The sequence below is a fragment of the Monodelphis domestica genome, chromosome 4 (genome assembly GCF_027887165.1).
Source record: "Monodelphis domestica isolate mMonDom1 chromosome 4, mMonDom1.pri, whole genome shotgun sequence".
NCBI classification, from domain to species: Eukaryota; Metazoa; Chordata; class Mammalia; order Didelphimorphia; family Didelphidae; genus Monodelphis; species Monodelphis domestica.
The window spans coordinates 165,269,251-165,289,828 of record NC_077230.1 but is presented as its reverse complement, the minus strand read 5'-3'; the positions used below and the strand labels follow the sequence as shown (position 1 = coordinate 165,289,828).

The 20,578-nt window shown below is 35.4% G+C and overlaps 1 protein-coding gene across 5 annotated transcripts in view; it reads left to right on the top strand.

Moving 5' to 3' along the window:
• Window positions 1-421: 421 nt before the first annotated feature.
• Window positions 422-20,578, top strand: part of BAZ2B (bromodomain adjacent to zinc finger domain 2B) — a 335,625-nt gene continuing 315,468 nt past the window's right edge. For 3 of the 5 annotated variants that reach the window (XM_056793926.1, XM_056793916.1, XM_056793915.1), the window contains exon 1: window positions 422-842. The gene's annotated coding sequence lies outside the window, so the exon portion shown is untranslated. Of the gene's footprint in view, window positions 843-990; window positions 1,094-20,578 lie in introns of those variants that run through there. The other 2 variants (XM_056793925.1, XM_056793918.1) reach the window with 2 other exon arrangements.

Here is a 20,578-nt window from a genome sequence, read left to right as displayed (position 1 = left end):
TTTTTACGTTTTTTCTCTTACGCTCCTCCCGAATTCTTGGTATTTTTAGTTTCATTAGTCCCCAGCCGGACTCTGAATTGCCTTAAGAAATTATTTAGTGACTGATTATTAACCAACATGTTCCCCACTCTCTAGCGCAGTCTTTACAAAATTCACTAGATCTTGTTTTATTTTTCAATCTCTTTCCTTAAAAAATAAAAAGAACAAAATAAAATAAATAAACCACACACACAAACTTTTCCAACTTTTCCAAAAGCCAAGGACAGTGCAAACTCAAAGATCCGGTGGACTTGGGAAAAAGAATGTACCTCCCTCCCATTGCTTCTTTAAGAGCTCTGATAGGTCATTTATTATTGGAACTGAAATGATATAAACAATTCCCTCTCTTCTGTCTCTTTTCTCCTTGTTAACAGCAACTTTCATTGTTAGAGAGGGAGAGAGGGAGAGAGAGCCAGAGAGAGAGCGAGGAGAGAGAAGCCTTGCTGGTTGACGTCACTTTTGGTTCATGAAGCCTTCGCCTAGAAGTGAAGCCGCTGAACAAACCTTGAGAAGAATCATCTCCTACTTCAATCTGCTGCTGGGAAGGAACTAACCAGAGAGAACGAAGACGGAGAAAGAGGGAGGGGGGGGGGGGGAGGCGGAAAGGCTTTCATTATCGCAACTCTCACCTCCATTTCAACTCTTTGTACTTTTTTTCTTATAAAAATCAACTAGAGTAATAAGGAAGGCGGTGGAGGTTACAAAAAAAAAATCGTAACCTTCAAGATCATCGGGGTAGGGAAGGGGGAAAAATAACCCAATCAATCCATCCACAGCGACTCCCACCCAGTTCGAAACTCAAGGTGAGTTAAAAGCCCCTGGTATAGGGAAGGAGGGGTGGTAGATGAGGGGGCGTTGGGGGGTTTGGAGGGTGGATGGCAAGACTGGTGATTCCCAATGTCTGTAACATCGGGTCGCCGCAGAGAAAGAGAAACTATTCTAGTGCGAATGGGGAAGACTCCGGAGTGGCCCGTCTTGGCTGGCGCTCGTTGCTGCTTGCTGCTGCTGCTGTTTACCCTCGGCTGCTCGGCGTTAGCTCTTTGTTGTGCTGCTGGTTAGTAGGATGGGAGGATGGTTTGGAGGGGTCCCGCTTGGAGTTTAGGGGAAGGTACTGAATGGGCTTCAGATCCTGGGATTGGGAGGGATGGGGATGGGGGGCGGGGAGCGGGGGGCGAGCGCGGGTCTCTGGCGAATTTAAACTTTATTCCTAGCGTCAAGCGTAGAGGGTTTGGGGGGAGTGGATAGGGGGTTTCCTGTCTTGAGAAGGCCGGTCCCGGTTGCTGCGGAGAACGCCAGCGGGTTGCGGAGTACCCCCGCCGGCCGGCTTTGCTTAGTCTCCTTTGTGCCGGCCGCTGCCCTAGCTTCCACCGGGTGCCTCTTCCTCGGCTCCCGGGGGTTTTGCTTGCATTCGGGCCGCACCAACAGTTTGCTTCATCTTGGAAAACAATCCACTGTGGTTGGGCTGTTTCTGCTGCCGCTGGTGGGGGCAGTTTCCAGATACCATCTTCCTTCCCTCCCCCGCGCCCCGTGCGCCTCCCTGCTGCCCCCAGCCCCCTCCCCTCCTGGACTGCTTCGTTGCTCCAGCTTGCCCCCCTCCCCCCTCCAGCCCCACCTCCCGAGATGGGCCTCTCTTGCCCTGTTCCTGATATTAGCCCTCCTCTTCTAGGGTAGCAGGGCTGTGGTTTATAGTTAGTGTTGTGGGGTTGGGGGCCAGGTGGGACCGGGGTCCTGGGGATTGGGGGGAGGGGGCGGCGCGGTATGTGTCTGGATGAGGAAGGTTAGAGGAGCTTTGCCTTCCTTCCCTATGGTGATGTCTGGGTGTGCGTCTCTAATCTCCCAGCATTTCCTGGCTAGCCACGACCACAAGCTCTCAACTCTTCCTCTAGCTTTCCCGTTCCTTAACTGCCCCCCGCCCCCTCCCCACATCTCCGAAACATTTTCTTATGGAGAGATGCGGGAGTTAGTCACCCTAGATTTGGGTGTCGGAAAGGAGGTGTTTGAAGGGGGCAGAGAGCCGGCCCCGCTGTTGGGGATTTTTCTTCGTTTCTTTTCTCTGTCTCTCGCTCTCTCCCCCTCAGTATTTATCTTTTGTGTGTTGCTTCCTTATAAAGAGAGAAGCAGCTGCAGCCCTTGGCCGAGTTGTTGAAATTTATCCCTTTGTGTATATTACAATATCCTCCATTTTTTTCTGCCCTCTAAACAACAAGCCTTTCGCCATCTTGGGCAATTTTTATTCCCAAGTCTCTCCTTTTATTTTGGAGGAGGGGGAAGGACGTTTGGAAAGGCACAAAGTGGGTCTGGATGAAACTCGAAGTTTAGGAAATGGTACGGGAACAAGTGACGTCATGTAAAGTTTAAGAGAATTTTTTTTTCCTAGCGTGGTTCCCCCCTTTAAAATCTATCCTCCTTCCCCTTTAAAGAGTTGTGTAACTTCTAGGATAAAGTTAGGATGGTCGTTCATGCTTTTAAAAATATCTGTCATTCCATTTCCTATTCACATTCCTCTTCAAAAAAAAAGAAAAAAGAAAAGAAAAACCTCTACTCAACCCCAAACCTGTAAATTACTTTTATGTTTTGGTAACAGGTGGAGAAGTAAGATAGTAAAGTATTTTCTCTATCCTTTGGTATTTTTAATACATTAGTACTATTTTCCTAAATAATATTTATTCTCTGAAACCAAGTAGAAACAGCTAGACTGGTTCACTGACAAGTGTCAAATTAAATTTTTTTTTAATCTCCAGTCTAATTTTTCTTGAAATAATTTTAGCCAACACGCATTAAGTAAATATTTATTATAGCTTAATTTTGTGATGATTTATAGTGATTCCGGTTTGGAAGTTTAACTATAAAAAGTAACAGGAGATAATGGGTAATATTTGTTTTAGTTCTAGATACTAAGTTCTATGGCTGACAAAATTCATATAGTGTTCATTGAAAAGGCAACATTGATTTTAAAAGATTCCCTATTACCTCTGGCTATAAGGTCTATGTCAGCCATTGTGAAAAGGGAAACAATAAAAGGTACTGTTCTTTTAATTTACTTCTCCACAATAGATACTTTTTCATCTCATAAAAGTTCTGCTGGGTCACATGACAAAACTTAATGAAACACTGAGTACTTCATAAATAATAGGTAGTGTAAATAGAATGAAAAAAAATAGAATTCTCTTTTCTTTAGTCATTCGCCTTGCTAGGTTTTGCAGTCAGCATATTTACATCTCCTCTAACAAGGACGTGAAACTGTCTGTATTTAATTTGCATTCTCTTTGTCTTCAGGCTTGGGGAAAACATTGCCTACAATTAAGTCAAAGAAGCTAATAGGAACAGTTCTAAGTGCATTAAAAAGATTTTTTCAACACACACAAAAACATATGATGCATGTGTTATATTTTTATGTTTATGTAGGCAGCTTACTTTTGGGTTAACACAATTCAGCTATTTACCTTGGAATTTGCTTTATTTAAAATACTTTAGAAAGCTTTTTCAGAATTGAATGTCTGCCAGTTATGTGAATCTTAGGTAGATGAAAATGTTTAAATAGTTAAAAGCACATAGAACAGATGGTTCTAAATTATACATGCAACAAAGGACTAGAAGATTTGGCAGATTATAAATGGTGAGCAACAGAGGATAAGCAGTTTAAGAAAATGGTAGTTAAGTATATTTGATGTCTCACACCTATTGTAAACACTGGGAATATTATTGTCACAGTGCTGCATAATCAATAATTCAGACATTAAGAGAAATCAAAAGTAATGTTTTACAAGAAATGTCTTCAGTTTTCAAGGGCTCTAAAGTGAATTTGACAAATAACTCCCACCCCCCTTTTTTGTATTGGAAATAAGGCAGTATTGTTCACAAAGTATGGGTTTGGGAACCCCACACAAAAATGTAAAGGTATATTTGAAAACTTACCAGTATGTTGAATTCATTATAATGGCTAGGAAAAGTAGGTGTAAGCATTTTCTTTTTGAGGTTCAGATATAAATATTTTATGATTTGAAAAAAAAATCTTTAAAGTCCTTCTGTATTAAGCCAAATATCTTGTGATACTGACAGATCTATCTTCTATAAAACTATCTTTTTCTATGTTGATTTAAATTATTTTAGATTCTAATCCTAATATCTCCTTTCTCTGGCCATTGCATTTCCCCACCAGTACCAGCTTTAAAAGGTTGTTTTATATTTCAGAGGCACGTTCTAACATGTTAAGTTTGTTTAATAAGCACCATTTATATAATATTACAATAATTTTATTGTATATAAATGGCATAAAGTCAGTTTAAAATATTTTTTATGATTTTGGTATATTTTGTGGGTTGGATGGAAAGGAACTGAAAAAGGAGAAACTGAGTAGTAGAACATTGCCTTATCAGGGGAATCACTGGTTGAATATTTCTTTGTGTTTGGAGTTTTAAAAAAATGTATAAGGTAAAGTATTCCACAGTTTAGAATTTTGGTTTTAGTTTTATAAGACATTTATTTAAAATGCACATAAGATTGTAATGGAAACCTTGGAATTTTAATTCTATTGCCCTTTCTCCCATTTCTTTGTTTGCATGTTTATTATAGAACTGCAGTGTAAAGGAGCAGATGTTTTGCCAAACATCCTGATGTGTTGCTTTTTCTTATGGGAGTGCGTAACTGTTCCTTCTGATGCATCAACTTGACAGCTGGTTGATTTCATGGAGCTGCTAAGAAGCCATTAGTGGTGTCATTGAATTGAAACAGAACAGTCACTCCCAGCTTGAACTGCAATTGTTAATGTCTTTGTTGCTACTTTTGTGTTCCTACACAAGATGTAGAATATCACAGTTGCAAGAAAGTTCATGCTTTCTGTCTGATCCCCTTGAATTAGTGAAAGGACGTGGTAGGACTTGATTGCTTTTAGGTTTATAGTTTTCTTGTAGTAAGGGTTTTGAGACTATAGATTCTTGGTTGTTGACCTAGACATGCCAAAATAAGAAATACTATGTAGAACAAAATAGCTGATAAGGTAACTCTGCCCCCTAAATAAAATTACATCATAAAGATTTAATGATTCTCACTACACTTGGTTGCTTGAAGGACAATCCATCTAGTTGTATGTATTTAAAAGATCACATATTCTTTTTAGAATGAGAGATTTAAAAAAAAATATAAGTGTATTTTTATTTGCAGCTCAAAATAGTTTTTTTTTCTATTAAGTGCATATTGATTTATTGTTTTAATTCATCTTTTACAAAAGTCTTTTTTTTTTTTTTGGTAAGGTGTAACTAGTGAAAATATAGTCATTTGTTGATAAGAGACATTGCAATTATACTTTTTCATCTTACTATTGAATTTTGTTGATAGATGTAGTGGTAACCAAGGTACTATATTGTTGCCTAATTGACTACTACATGGTTGGAGTGTTTATGCTTTGTTCTGGGAGTGAGTAAAAACTAATGAGCTCAACACAGATATGCTGAACTAAAAAAATTAAAGTTTTTAAAATGGCATTTATGTTTAAGATGATCAAACCAAAAACTTCATTAGTAATATTGCTGATAGAGCTTTCAAAGCAAAGGATGTTCTTTAGTCCCAATATTTGACACCTATCAAAATAAATTTTGGCCTGGAAATCGAGAAAGGACTTTAATTGATAAAAATCATAGAATGATATGTATTCTTTGACAGTAATAGTAAATAAGTAGGGAGTGTTATTCCCATTAAGAGGTATGTATGGTGAACTTTAACACATTTTAGACATACTTTTGCATTTAACTTCAGAATTGTATTTTCCTTATCTCATGTTCCTAGAAAAACTTTTAAAAAAAAGTAGTGTTCCCTTATAACTAAAGTGAAGTTTTAAATACAGTTGTATGTACCCTTATTCTCTCATAAATAGCCATACAATTCCTTTAAGTAGCAAGCTACCTTAATATATTTTAAATAAAATTTTAAATTTGCCTATAACCTATCAACAGCTTAAAATTATTTATTACCTATGGCATATAAATAAATCAAATGTTGGTGGAGTTGTTTCTTTTAAATGCACTTGGAGAACTTGCTATTTACAGGACTCATGATGAATCTTTGCAGAGAAGAATCTTTTTGTTCGGTCTTGCAAAATGAAAATTATATCTTAATTTATCAGTTTAGTTTGTTTAACTTTTTGTATGCTGGTTTTCTAACTACAACTTATCTCTAAAAAAGTAAGTTAAAAAAGTAAGACCCAATAAGAACATTAAACTTTCATTTATAAAGTTTCCCTATTAGCCTGTAAACTTTGAACCTGCATATAATGACACAGTCATAAACCTTGTTAATAAGCATGGTTTCATTAACTATTCTTTTTATAGGAAATAAAAGATCGGTGATATTCTTTATCTGGTCTAGGAAGAGTTGCTTTTAATTTTGTACATAGAATTCGGGATCTATTTTAATATTTACCACTACCTAATTTGTAGTGATGTGGTGGAGTTTTAAGGTAAACTTTAGTTAATTCTGATGTTGGCAAGTTGAACATGGAGTGCAATTTTGAAACTAATCCAAAATGACTCAATTTAAATAATATTAGGAAACAACCTGGATAATAAGTTTCATTTTAATTTTGATAAGGTAATGAAACAAAAGGAAACATAGTATACTTTATTAATTTCAGACCTTTTAATCTATTGTATTTGGTAAAAATCCAAGTGGAAAATATGTCCTTTATTCCTTATAATTCAAAATGTTTTGCATTTGGCCATTTTGATCATGAAGTAATTTTAAATCTTTAGAAAGTGATTCTATTTACTCACAGCATTTTATTATGTGTTTTTGCCTTTTAATACATATTTTCCAGATTTAATATGTTTGATCAAAGAAAACTTAGTTACTGTAGGCATATTTTTGAAAGCAGTTTTAAGGGAAGGAGTTTTCACTTCTTATAAGAGGAATCAGACTTGAAGATAATAATTGCATTCATACATCAGATATGTAGAGACATAATTGTGTGTTTTTATCCTGTTTTCTGTTCTTACACTTTTCCACAAGCATGCACTCATTAATCAAAAACGCTGCACTCCTGCTGAGGGCAGAGAGGTTCATCAAATTGGCAGCCAGTTTGGTGTAAAGAACGGTGTACTGAAGCTCTTAACCGGCTGGGACATAAATAAATCTAAGGTCTTTGTATGCAAACCCTGGAGGTTAATACTGTATAATTCAATGTCCTGTCTTTGTTTTTATGATTGATGTTTTTAAATGTTTGAAGCTTGATGCAAGTCTTCTAGTAGGTTAGGGCTAACAATCTGATTGGCTGAAGCAAGAAAAAGCATTAGGTTGGCAGAGAGGGACTTTGAGTACACTGCAGAGATTTTGATTTTTTTTCCTAGAAGATCATTGTCATATTGCCTGAGCTGTTATAGGAATGTTCCAGTGATTGACATCCCCTGCTGTGATAATGGACCTAGTGCATGAAATGCCAATAGTTTGGTCCTATTTGTTCGGAAGCTTACTGCTATTTGTATCCTTAACAGAGCTAACATGTAGAACAAGCAAAACTACTGGGATTTCTCTGTAGAAATAGTGCTGGGATTTGGCTTTAACATGAATTGGTTGCATATTCATAATTTAAGAACAGCTGGTTACAGCAAGCACATAGTCATTTGCAAGCTATTATAAACCATTCCACTCACACATGGAGCCTGTGTTTGGTGGTTGTGGGCTTTTTTTTTTTATTGATCTACCTGCATTTAAAATCTGGTCACTGCTGCCACAGAAACCTTTCCTTTTAGCTGTACTTGCAACATAGAATGGCTTCAATTTTTAAATTTAAATTTTAAATACTAAATAAAATCATTAAAAAGGCCTTTGAAGAAATGCAAGGGGTCAACAATGGCACCCATACATTAAATTTCATCTTCTGATGAAAAAGATACTATATCATTATAAAGCTCTGAAAATATGTGATATTTTGGTATTTTTCTATGCTTATCATAGGTAAGTTACTGAGCAATGTTGGTTTTAAAGATGTTTATATTTTGCTATCCATTCATGATTTCAAGCAACAGCAAGAGCAAGAAATTGTTATTAATTATCCTAAAAACAAAGGCACAGTAGAATGCCAGTTGTTATAACTTATAGATCACTGATGATATATTTTATATTGGGTATTGTCAATGGAAAATGATAGTAGGCAGTAGATGTATTTCAAGGTAATCAACCTGTGGCTATAGAATTGCTTATGTCTATTGTGGAGTTAGTTTCATAAGAAATCCTCACATTTTTCCAGGTTTGGGGCAGAGTTCCTGAAGTTTTAAGCATTTAAACATTCTCAATGGCTCCTGAGTGGAGAGTGCTAAGCTAGTCTGTCCATAATGTTGGATTTTCTACATAGAAGTGGAGAGGGAATCAATGAAAGATGTATTCTTATGTTCCAAAGCCTTGGATGCAAAGAATGGAAGAAGAAAGTGCTTAATGTCATTTTAGAGATGCTTGATGTAATCACAGTGTGGATATGCCTTGATTTGTGTGGGCTAAAATAGGTGGGTGCCTCGTGATAATAAATTATGACATACAACTTCACAGAGGTGCTTTTACAATATCATATGTGTATGTATTTGCTTCTAACCACCCTGGATGATGAAGTGCCTTTCAGTACTTCAAGGTTGAGTATGAGTGGTTAGAGTGCATTTTATTCTTTCTTAGCTTCACAAAGAGCTGGATGTGTTGGTAATATCACATAATATATGGCTGAAATTAATCTAGCTGATGGGTTACTTTTTTGTCTAAATAATAAATTCAGAGGTTATTAAAGGACAAAATCTCTGTTTCAGCTTTGTGTTGAAGAGGTTCATAACTTTATATATATTGTCCATTCTTGATCATTAAAGGCTCTTATTTAGTTTGTGAATCTATGTGTGACCTTTTTGTCTTTCGATGGGCTCTCTTTTAGTTATTTCACAGTCTTTTAGCATTCCTACAAAAAATAATAGTTTGGGAAATAAAGGTAGGTTAAATCCAAATGAACTGGTTTTAATCCTGGTTGGGCAGGTGTGGTGAAATATTTTGTTTACAAGTCAGATAGAGAGAAGTTTGAAACTTTTTGCTGATGTAAGATGTTTGCATTATGTACGGATTTCAATTCGTTTTTTCTTCCTTATTACTATGAAGAATAAAAAATTGATTATATTGTGGCATAATATAATCGACACTTATCTGCTGTATGAGATTGTTTGAAAGGATAACATTTGGAACTTGTAGGAAAAATAGGCATCTATGCATTTATTTTAAAAAATCAGAATTCTGTAAATACTGAATGAAGTGAATATAAGAAGTATAACCAGTAGGCCTGAGGATGTGAAATATCTTTTTTATTATTCATAGATTGACAGACCCTTTGAGATTATCATAGTCCAACTTAGTCTGTTTTTATAGATGAGATCATAAAGGCCCAGGAGGTTAATTTTGCAAGGTCACACAGGTAGAAAGAAGCAGATTCAGACTTTAGATACTCTAATTAAAAAAAATTGGTGTTCTTTCTACCCCCCTACTCTACTAAACAAACAAGTTGGGACTATGGCCTGGCACCATTCAAGATTGTCTGCAATTACTCTGAAAATCAGTTCTCTCCCTTCTATTTCATAGAATAAGAAGTGCTGAGTTCCCCCTCTTTACTCCACATTGACTACCTGGCTAGCTCTGGGGGGTGTTATCTAATCAATTTCACTACATATAAATTTGTGGGAGTCAGGTTGAAATGGATGACTCTACCCCCTTTTGTTCAGAGGCATTTAGGTTATCAGTGTCAAGTGAGAGCATCCATTTCTCCTGTCCCCTTAGTTCTTCCCCTTAAAATCACCACATGTGAAGACTTTATGATAGAGCAAGGAAACATTACAGTCTTGTTCTTTGGGTGGGGTAAGAACATTTTCTGATTTGAGAGTAGTTACTAGTTTCCACTAACCTGCCCATCTCTTTAGATATATCCAGTCAACAGCCATCCAGCCAACTGGACTGAATGATGATGCAAAAGAGAGCTATGAATGTCAGTCCCTACTATTTAGAACTCCAATGCTGTTTCATTGTGAATTACCAAATAGAAAAAAAAAGGTTTAAAACAAACTAAGTGTAATTTTTTTTTTAATTTACTAAATACTTTCTGAAGAAAGCAATGATTTTGGTATGGAGTCAAAAACACTAGACTTTTGCATTTAATCATCTGTAATAAAGTAATAAATATTAAAGTTCTTAAAAGACTTAAAAAAGTAATGCAACATAGGAGTAATGCCCAATTTTGAGACATATAGAGGAGAAAAGGGAGATATAGAAAGTTATAAAAGTATCTACATTCAGAGAGAAGTCACTTATCTAGTATTTATAATAATATTTGATGTTTATATGTTAAGAGAGAGGTAGGTTGTCTTCAGCAAACTATTTCCTGAATTTGTAGTCAAGAAGACCTGAGTTTAAATCTGGTCTTAGACCTTAGCTTTTTTATCCTGGGTAAATCAATCCCTGCCTGCCTCAATTTCCTCATGTAAAAAACAGGAATAATAGTGTTGCTGTGAGGATAAAATGATTTGTGAACCTTAAAGTCTTTTATGTAAGTGCTAGGAATTATTGTTACTGTTATAGTTCTATAATAACCCATATTATTAGTTCTATATTAGTAAGTAGATGCTATGAATACTGTAGAGGTATTTTAGAGATGAGGAAATTGAGTTTTAATGACTTATCCAAAATGAGGTAAACAAGTGCTGGAGGCAGAATCCAAACCCATGTCTTCCCTGATTCCAAATGTAGTATTCTATCCACTTTGTCCCAGGTTCATAATACCTGTTGTATACTTTCATGGGAAATGATTCTTTTATTAAGTAGAAGCAATGCCAAAGGCCATGCTAGTCATCCAAAAAGCACCAAGAAACTTTAAAGGCAAAGGATTATAGAAGCAAATAAGTATCTCCTTTCCCCTTTTGGGAAGTTTGAGTAGCAGCACACAGAGTGGAAATTCTAGCTGACACTTCATCAAGAAGTAGTATACTAGAGTCAAATCATTTTACCTTATTTTGTAAAGAAACTGGCATTAAAGGAAGCATTGTTGCTTTTCCCCTTCTATAATCTTAGTGGTCTTTGTGCTGCACCATTTAATTTCTCTAGAAAGTTCTTAAAATTTGCACAATTAGGATGAGGAAATAACTTCCCTGTAATCATACCTTGGGGATTTGAGATATGAAGTAGAGGGTTTAGGGAAGGGCAATGTACACAGCTGGTCCAGGAAGTGAATCTGTAGTACTTTTAACCAATACATGGAGGCTTTAAAAAAAAAAAGTGTTGTTTGCTGGTGTGCTAGTTCAGTTTTTCACTATGTAAACTTGCCAAAAATTACAATAGAAGGTATTTGTTATAAAGGATGTGTTTATGTTTTGTTACCTCGTAAGGAGTGGGAGAGTAGGAGTAACTAGGCTTTGAAAAGAGAGAAGGAAGTTTTAATTGGGAATGAGTGCTTACGTTTGTGGTTACAGTTTCACTATTCTTATGAAATATATTATGTGCCAATTGAGTGTTGATCTTCCAACTTATATATAGTGGCTACATAGCAGAGGTGAATCAGTATGTAAATAGTTTATAAATTGCTTTGGGATTCTTTGGAATGTGTATCAGCTTATGAATGTTATTGTTAAATTGGCAAAGACTTCCTAGTTTGATCTGTGCATATATTTCAGTGGTCCTTATCAGTAAAGTATGAAGATAGAAAACATTCTAGTTTTATAAATTATTCATGTTATGATGGACAGATTGCTCTTTGAAAATACTTTTAATATTTTAGGGAGGACAGGGATGGGAAAGAAAGAATTTGGAACTCAAAAAAATTTAAATTAATGTTAAATATTACCTTTACTTATAATTTAGAAAAAATATTAAATAAAAAATCCATTTGATTTTGACAAGTAGCATTCTATATATTCAGTATATATGTGTGTTTGTATTGCTGCTGAGGTCCATTTCATTGATTAGTAAATTGATAGACATATATAGACACTTCTGTTGGGAAACATACAGATTTATATTTTACTGTATTTTTAAAAGAGATTTTAGCATGTCAAGATTGTGTTAGTACATTTTTGGCACAATACAAAAATACATTCTTTATCCTTGAGAAGAAAAGAATAATAAAAAATGGAAATTTAAGTTACTTGGATGCCATTGATATAAAGATATCTTATAACATGACTTTAAACCCAAAACTGAAGCTCTCAAGTGGAGGATAACAATGTAGAAAAGCTAGAATTTTGATTGCATTTTCAGTTTTACAAAATATTTTAAATGTTATCTCATTTGATCCTCAGTACCACTCTGTGAGATAAGTGTTATTATTCCCATTTTACAGATGGAAAAACTGAGGCTGAGAAGTTAAGTAACTTGCCCAGGGACACTTAGCTAGTATGTGTTTGAAGCCAGATTTGAACTTAGGTTTTCCTAAATCTGGGCCTGATGCTCTATTCACTGTGTCACCTAGTTGCCAGGAAGACCTGAGAAGAGCAGAGAGGACCAATATGTGAAATTTTAGCTAATATTTTAAATTAAGAGGTGAGAAAATCAAGAGGAACTAGCAGAGAACAGGAAAAAAGGGAAGAATATGAGCAAAATTTAAAATGGTTCAGAAATGAAGGGAGAAAACTATTTTCTTGATGTTTAATGGACAATCTATGAATAGAAAATAGCTATGACATGTTTATAGGGCTAGAAAACACTGAGTAAAAGAAAATTGCTACTAGTGTTCATTGCTTTCATTCAGTTGATAAGGATGTATTTACTGCCAGCACTGTGCCAGGCATCATCCTAAACACTGAGGCTAGATAGAGAGGCAAAATCCATCTCTGCTCTCTTTTGCTAGCTAATTTCCCAATGTGTCTTGAACATCTAAAAATCTCCCTAAAATTACTTAATGGCAGTCTGTACAATCACTCTTTCCCTTCAAGGAAATGAATGAACCTACACATATATTTGTTATTTCCATGTATATACATATGTATATGCTAAACTAGGTTTCTATCGGCATGTATAGGCTATGTTTTCATTTATAAATTAATGCTTATTTACACGCATATTTATTCCTATTTATCCATGTCTCCTCTACATCTATATAAGCATAAGCAAGCTTACACATACACATGTAAATATACTGGGAAACAACTACATGGTAAATTAGAAACACACATTTCTTGATTCATGTTTAGTATCCTAAGGGTCTGTTTTATACTTTACCTTAAGTGATTGACTTTGCTAAAATTCTTATTTTTATCTGTGGTCTTTCCTATAATGTGGCTGACTCTGGGTAGAGCATTATGATGAGCACGCATTGCTCTTACCTTGTATGTACCTAAGTGCATTTTTTAAAAATGGATCCATAATATCATAGGTATAGAAGGCTCCTACCAGTGCAGGTCAAAATCTGCTACAAACTTATACACCTAGATAATTGCTTGTGATCCTGACAGATGAGGTAAGTTTGCCAGAGTCACACAATCATTAAGTCTCTGAGGTGACAAGATTTCTAGGCTATCTCTCTTCATCGGACCACTCCAATTCTCAAGTATATATGTCTCTGTGAATAAATATATATGGAAATAAGCCTCTGTTTCTGTGAATATGAACATGTTTAGATAAAGACATGTTTTTATGTTCATATATATGTAAAGATGTGTATATATTAGGTGCTTGTTTTAGGAATTAGAATCTTAAAACTGAAGATTTTAGTGATTGGATTTGTAATGGTTTAAAAAAATCGATGTGTGGTTTGTTCAGTCATTTCTCAGTCATGTCTGATGCTTTCTGACCCCATTTGGGGTTTTCTTGGCAAAGATAGTGAAGTGCTTTGCCATTTCCTTCTCTGGTTCATTTATTATATCAGGAAACTGAGGCAAACAGGGTTAAGTGACTTGTCTAAGGTTACAGACCTAATAAGTATCTGTGGTCAGATTTGAACTCACAAAGATGAGTCTTCCTGACTTCAAACTTGGCTATCTATTGACTGAGTGACCTATCTGCCCTAATGTGACATACCTTTTGTTTTAATACTACCCACATTTCCTAGTATGTCCTTTCCTTCTCTCCCTTTTAGAGAGCCATCCATATGACAAAATTTTAAAAAAGAGGGAAAAAATTGTCAGCAATTTAATGAGTCTATCAAAAAAATTTGATGTTGTATATAGTATTCTCTACCCATCACCTGCTATCACAACAAACAGGGAGCCAGGGACCTCATTTTTCTTCTTTGAGGGCCAACTTATAAGCCCTTTTATAAGTTAAAGATGAGCAAACTGATACCTAGCGAAGTTTATCTTATTCAAGGTGGTATAACTAAAAATTGGTTGAGCTTGGTCTAAAATACAGATCTTCTGATTTCTGATCCAATGTTTTTTTCCATTTATATACTATCCTAATCCTCTTGATTTGTCTCCTTTCTCATTCTTTCATCCGTGTTTTTTATGTTTCTAATGCTATATCCTTACTTTTATTCATGAGTTGATGTTCCAGTTGGTCTCTCTCTCTCTCTCTCTCTCTCTCTCTCTCTCTCTCTCTCTCTCTCTCTCTCTCTCTCTCTCTCTCTCTCTCTCTCTCTCTCTCCCCCCCCCTCCACCCCAAATACCTTTATACTATTGTCCCAAAGTCCAAATTTGGAATTCTTGTTTTCAGTCTTGTTCCAGACACTTAACTGCAGGCCACTTAACTTTTCTGAGCTCTGATTCTATTTCTATACAACAAGGAGAATGGTACCTCCCTCACAAAGTTGTTGTATCAAATAAAATATTATCTATAAAGTGCTTCGTAAAACAAAGTAGTATTAAACATCACCTATTATGTCTATATACCACTGTGCAACAAATCTTTACAAACTAGTGCCTACTAGTGTGCTACTACTCTGTTCAAAAAACCTTCACTGGTTTCCCATCGCTTACAGAATCAAACCTCAACAATTGTTCTTGTCATCTAAAACCTTGCACAGTTTAACTTCAACTTGTCATTTTAATTTTCTCTCACATTTCACCCCCTGGACTGTTCTCTAGTGTGACTAGTCTACCTCTAATGCCTCCTGTATTTTCCTATCACCTGATATGTCCTTATACCTTTCCTTATACTTTTTTTTGCTTTACTTGGAATATCTTCCTTCTATCATTTTCTACTTTATCCTTCCATTTCTTGCGTGAAACCTCCTCTAATTCTATGCAATGATATTGCTCTCCTTTGAAGTCCTGTAGTACTCAGGTACTTATAATATGCTGATATGTGTTACAGCTTTTCATACATGCATAAACCATCTCCCATAGTCAGATTGTGAGACATCCATAGCATCTTGTAAAGTGTCTTACACTTTTAAGCACTTGATAAATATTTGTCACTTTTAAAAATTTTTAAAAATATATTGTCACTTTATAATATAACAATATGGCAGAAGATGGGGGCATCAGATAAAGTGATGGTCTTGGAATCAGGAAGACTAATTTTCATGAGTTCAAATCTGGCCTCAGACACTAGCTAGAGTCATTTAATGCCTGTTTGCCTCAGTTCTTCATCTTTAAAATGAACTGGAGAAGGAAATGGCAAAGCACTCCAGTATCTTTGTAAAGAGGACCCCAAAATAGTGTCACAAGGAGTCAGACATAATTGAAATGATAGAACAGCAGGAACAACAACAATGTAATAATAAGAATGAAAAACAGTACACCTCAGTGTAGATGAACTTTTAGAGGAAAATAAATTTTGGGATAGATCTTAAAGGAAATAATGAAAATGGCCTGGGAGAAGGATTAGAGAAATTATCATGAGTGAACTTAAATAAGTTCATGAGTATATAGATAAGGGGTCAGAAAAAAATCATACTGTAGTTTTTAGCTATAAAAGATTTAATAGCTTATGTTTATTATGATATTAAAGATTTTATTGTTTAAAATCACATTAAGGCTTTTTGGACACTTTGCGAAGATGTTAAACAAACCATCTTGGTTAGAGAGAGAACAACATAGTTTCAAAATGTGTTAGGACATTTGACAGTTTTAGAAAATAAAAGGAGAAAAAAATTTAATAATATACAAATGAAAATGTGACAGTACTTAGGAAATTTTCTCAAAATGCAATATTTAAGATGGAAAGTTATATTTAGAGCAAAGTCTCTAAGAAGTATTTGCATCAAAATACTCTCCTACCTGAAAGGTCTGTAAAGAGTACATTAATCAAAATCTTGAAAAATCCATGTGACAGTTTAGAAGATGGGAGAAAGGGAAAGTCACCTTAAAGAAATACATCTTTTTTGAAGTTGTCTTTATCACTTAAAATAATTAAGAAAAACAATCAGTTTAACTCATCTATATATTCAATATTTTTAAGTTAACTTTTATTGTGAACATTTTTCTTAATCCAAAGGCTGAATGTTTTGGTGGGAAGAGGACTAGACTAGTTCTCTACCCTGGTTCTGTTGCTTGTCAGCTCTGAGGACCATGGGCTAATCAGTTAACCTTTCTGAAGCTCAGTTTCCTTATAACAAGGGGAATAATAATGCTTGCATAGCAATACTTTGTGGAAAAAAACACTTTGTAAATGTAATCTATTCTTCTACATCAGCATTGACAAATCAGCAAGATTATGCTAATGATAGCTAATTTCCTCTTGAAAATTTTCATGGTGCTTAGTAACCTTCTTGAAGGGAAATATTTCAGAGACAAATATCAATTCATGAAATCTCAAAAGTGGAACACACCTCAGGGTTTTGAATCCCTACAATATTCTTAACAAATGGTCATCCTTTTGTGACTAGAAACTCCCTATTTGCCACAACATCCCATGCCACTGTTAGAAAGGTAATATTTTTAGAAAGATTTTCACCCCCTTACATCAAGTGTTCATCTAATTTTCTGTGGCTTCTACCCCTCTTTTTTTTTTTTTTAAGTGTTCTGCCATTGTTCAGTTGAAATAAATCTAATCACTCTTCTATATGGCATCCCTTTCAATTACTGCTGTCATTTCCTATCCTCCTCTCCTCAACAAACTTTCTCATCCTCAGGTCAAACATTTTCAGTTCCTTCAATTAATCTTCATATGTTTTGGTTATGAGGCCATTTAATATCCTGGTTGCTTTCCTTTTGACACACTCTAGCTTATCAACATCCTTTGTGAAATGTGGAATCCATATCTGGAAATGATACTATTAGCATTGTCTGATCAGGACCATCTACCTTGAGACCATTAGATCCTTTCAGATTTCAAACTTCATGATTCCCTTAATGCAGCCCAAGATTGCATTTCCTTTCTGAGAGGCACAAGTGTCACACAGTGTTAACTCACATTCTTCTTTCAAACCACCAACCCTCTCAAACTTTTAACAGAAAGTGTTGTCTAGTCCTGCCTCCCCTGTCTTGTATTTATACAGTTGATTCCAAACCTAAGATTTTACATTATTTCTCTTAAGTTTCATGTTTTTTAATCCCATCATTTTAAATTATTGAGATCTCTTTGAGTAATTATTCTATCTCCCAATGTATTAGCTATTTCTCTTCTCTTTTCTTTTTTTTTTAAACCCTTACCTTCTGTTTTGGAGTCAGTATTGACTCCAAGGCAGAAGAGTGGTAAGGGCTAGGCAATGGGGGTCAAGTGACTTGCCCAGGGTCACACAGCTGAGAAGTGTCTGAGGCAAGATTTGAACCTAGGATCCCCCCCCCCATCTCCATGCCTGGTTCTCAATCCACTGAGCCACCCAGCTGCCCCCTTATCTTTCATTTTCTTCAAGTTTAATGAGTATATAATTATGCCTCTATCCAAATTATTACTTTTAAAAAAGGTTAGCATTACAGGGCAAACGGCAAATCGCTGGTAGCTCCACCAAAGACCTTCTATTAAAAGTTTCTTTAGCAAATATTCTGGTAGTTGAAGTCTTCTGTCATAACCTATCTATGTGATTTATGGTGAAAACTTTTCATCCAATTCTACCAACTACCTTGTTGTTTAACATGTCACCACATATAACACTCTTATTATTGCTTTTTCTCCTTTGGTTCTTTTTTTTTTTAAACTTTAATCTTCTGTCTTAGAATTTATACTAAGTATCTGTTCCAAGGCAGAAGAGTGGCAAAGACTAGGCAATTGGAGTTAAATGACTTGCCCAGGGCCACCCAGCAAGGAAGTATCTGAGGTCAGATTTGAACCCAGGATCCTTCAGGCCTGGCTCTCTATCCACTATGCTACCTAGCTGCCCCTCTCTCCTTTGATTTTTACCCAGATGCTGTTCATCATATCTTTACTTTCAGCATGCAAGATTACCTGTTAAAATTTGTTTCTTTTTTTCTTGCTATACATCTCAATGTATAGCTGCTTATTTAGTTTTCTGTATTAGGTGTTAAAGGTATTAATTTATAAGGTAAGATTTGCAAGTTCAGCAATTCAAGTTATTTCTTCTTAGGTAATTTAACTTTAATTACTTTGTGTTAGTCCTGAATATCTGCATGTAGATGACTGAGTAGTCTGCATTGGATATGACAACTGTATGACAAACTCTTAACAAAGATCTTTGAGTTCTCTCAGAGGTTGCTGTAGGACAGTTGCCCAGATCAGAAGTCTCCATCACAATTCCTGGAGATTTCTCTTTATTAAAGGAAAAGTTACTGGTAAATATTTGACTTGCCTTCTTGATAATTTCATTTTTCAGAAAGAAGACACATATAACTGTATGACTATATATGTATGTATGTATGTATGCATGCATGTATGTTGGCTATAAGATGGACCTTGCTTTAGGCAAATATATTACAGTGTATTAAAATCCAGATTTGAAAAACAGGTTAATTAGGCTATGATGATTTCATTCTCAAGATAATTATTTGCTTTATAAAAGGACTTTTAAATAGTGAGTTGTTCCTAATGTATTCAAATGTGATGTGATGCAAATTTTATTTATATATGATTTTCTAGAGAGAGGCAGTATACACATTGGATAAAGTGATAGAATTGGACTCCAAAGGACCTTAGTTCAAATCTCATTTTTAACAATAAACTAGGTGGCCATGGGTAAGTTGAGAAATGTCCCTAGGTCTCATGCAAAGTTCTGATATATTATATTATAAATAGGTTGTGATCTACATCATTGAAGGGAATATTCACACCAAGAATTCTCATAATGATCAAATCACAGGTCCTTGACACATTACACTTAAGTCTATACCATACCATCTGAAACTTAAAAATATATTGCCTTGAACTCCTTATTCTGTCTTCAGTGTTAATCTGAAAAATGTGATCACATCTTTTATTCTCTTTTAAAATCCACCATAGTGTATAGCAAAATTCTAAAAACAAAGTAAAAGTTGATTAAGAGAAGCATTCTCCATGTTTAGCTTGGTGCATTTATGTGTAGTCACTGACTGGATGGGATAGAGGTGATAGATATGTGTGAATGCTTTGATAGATACTATGTGGGGAATTACTTATTTTCTCCATTCGATGTGTCCCTTCTCTGAAGCTGTTCCTGGGTTAAGATGTTTGTCTGGTCTAATTCTATTTTATCCACCATATCTTGAGTTGCCTTTCCTCTAATTGGCTACTCCTCCAGTAGAATGTAAATCCTTTTAATCAGGAATTTTTCCTTTTTGTCTTTGTATCCCCACCATATGGCACATAGTAGGCACTTAATGAATGTTTGTTAAACATTGAATTCTCAGTATATTTATGTGTCTCCTTCCAAAATGTGCCTGTGAGTAACCTCCAAAGGTAATATTCAGGGAACAGATTTTGAACTAATAAATGCTTGTTCAGTGATTGTTCTTGGACCAAAGGGAATTTTGTGTAATATGGGTTTAGATGAAACAATTAGCTAGGATTAAGGTTTGTTAGCAATTAGTACGTTTTCATCCTTTGCTTTCAATATCTTAAAATACTGAAGAATTGTGGAGTGCTTAGATGATTTCTTAGGTAAGGATATAGTGATGACTTCCTCTGTAAATTAGTTTCTCTTGAAATAGATGTTCATTTGCTTACCCTATGCATTCTTAGAAATATAATCTTTATTGATTTTTTTTTTAAATAGAGTGATTTTCAATAGAGAGCCAGGTCTGGAGATGGAAAGTTTTAGGTTCAAATGTAACCCACTGCAAATTAATCCTGTTGACTAGCCCTTATGTCTCTTCAGCCAGGGAAACAATAATCGGTTATTGATTCTATGACAGAAAGTAAGGATTTTTTTTTTAAAAACCCTTACCTTCTGTCTTGGAGCCAATTGGCTCCAAGGCAAAAGAGCAGTAAGGGCTAGGCAATGGGGGTTAAGTGACTTGCAGGGTCACGTACCTGGGAAGTATCTGGGGCCAGATTTGAACCTAGGACCTCTAGTCTCTAGGCCTGGCTCTCAATCCACTGAGCCACCCAGCTGCCCCCAGAAAGTAAGGATTTAAAAAAAATTAATTTATTGGAAGAATAATTAGATACAAATATTTTGGCAACCAGAAAAAACCAATAGCCAGTGATCTGGGTGGGCTTAAAAATACTTGGTGAGTACAGATTGAATTGCTTGTCAGCTCCAAGATGGGGGAGGGAAGAAGGGAGAGAGACAATT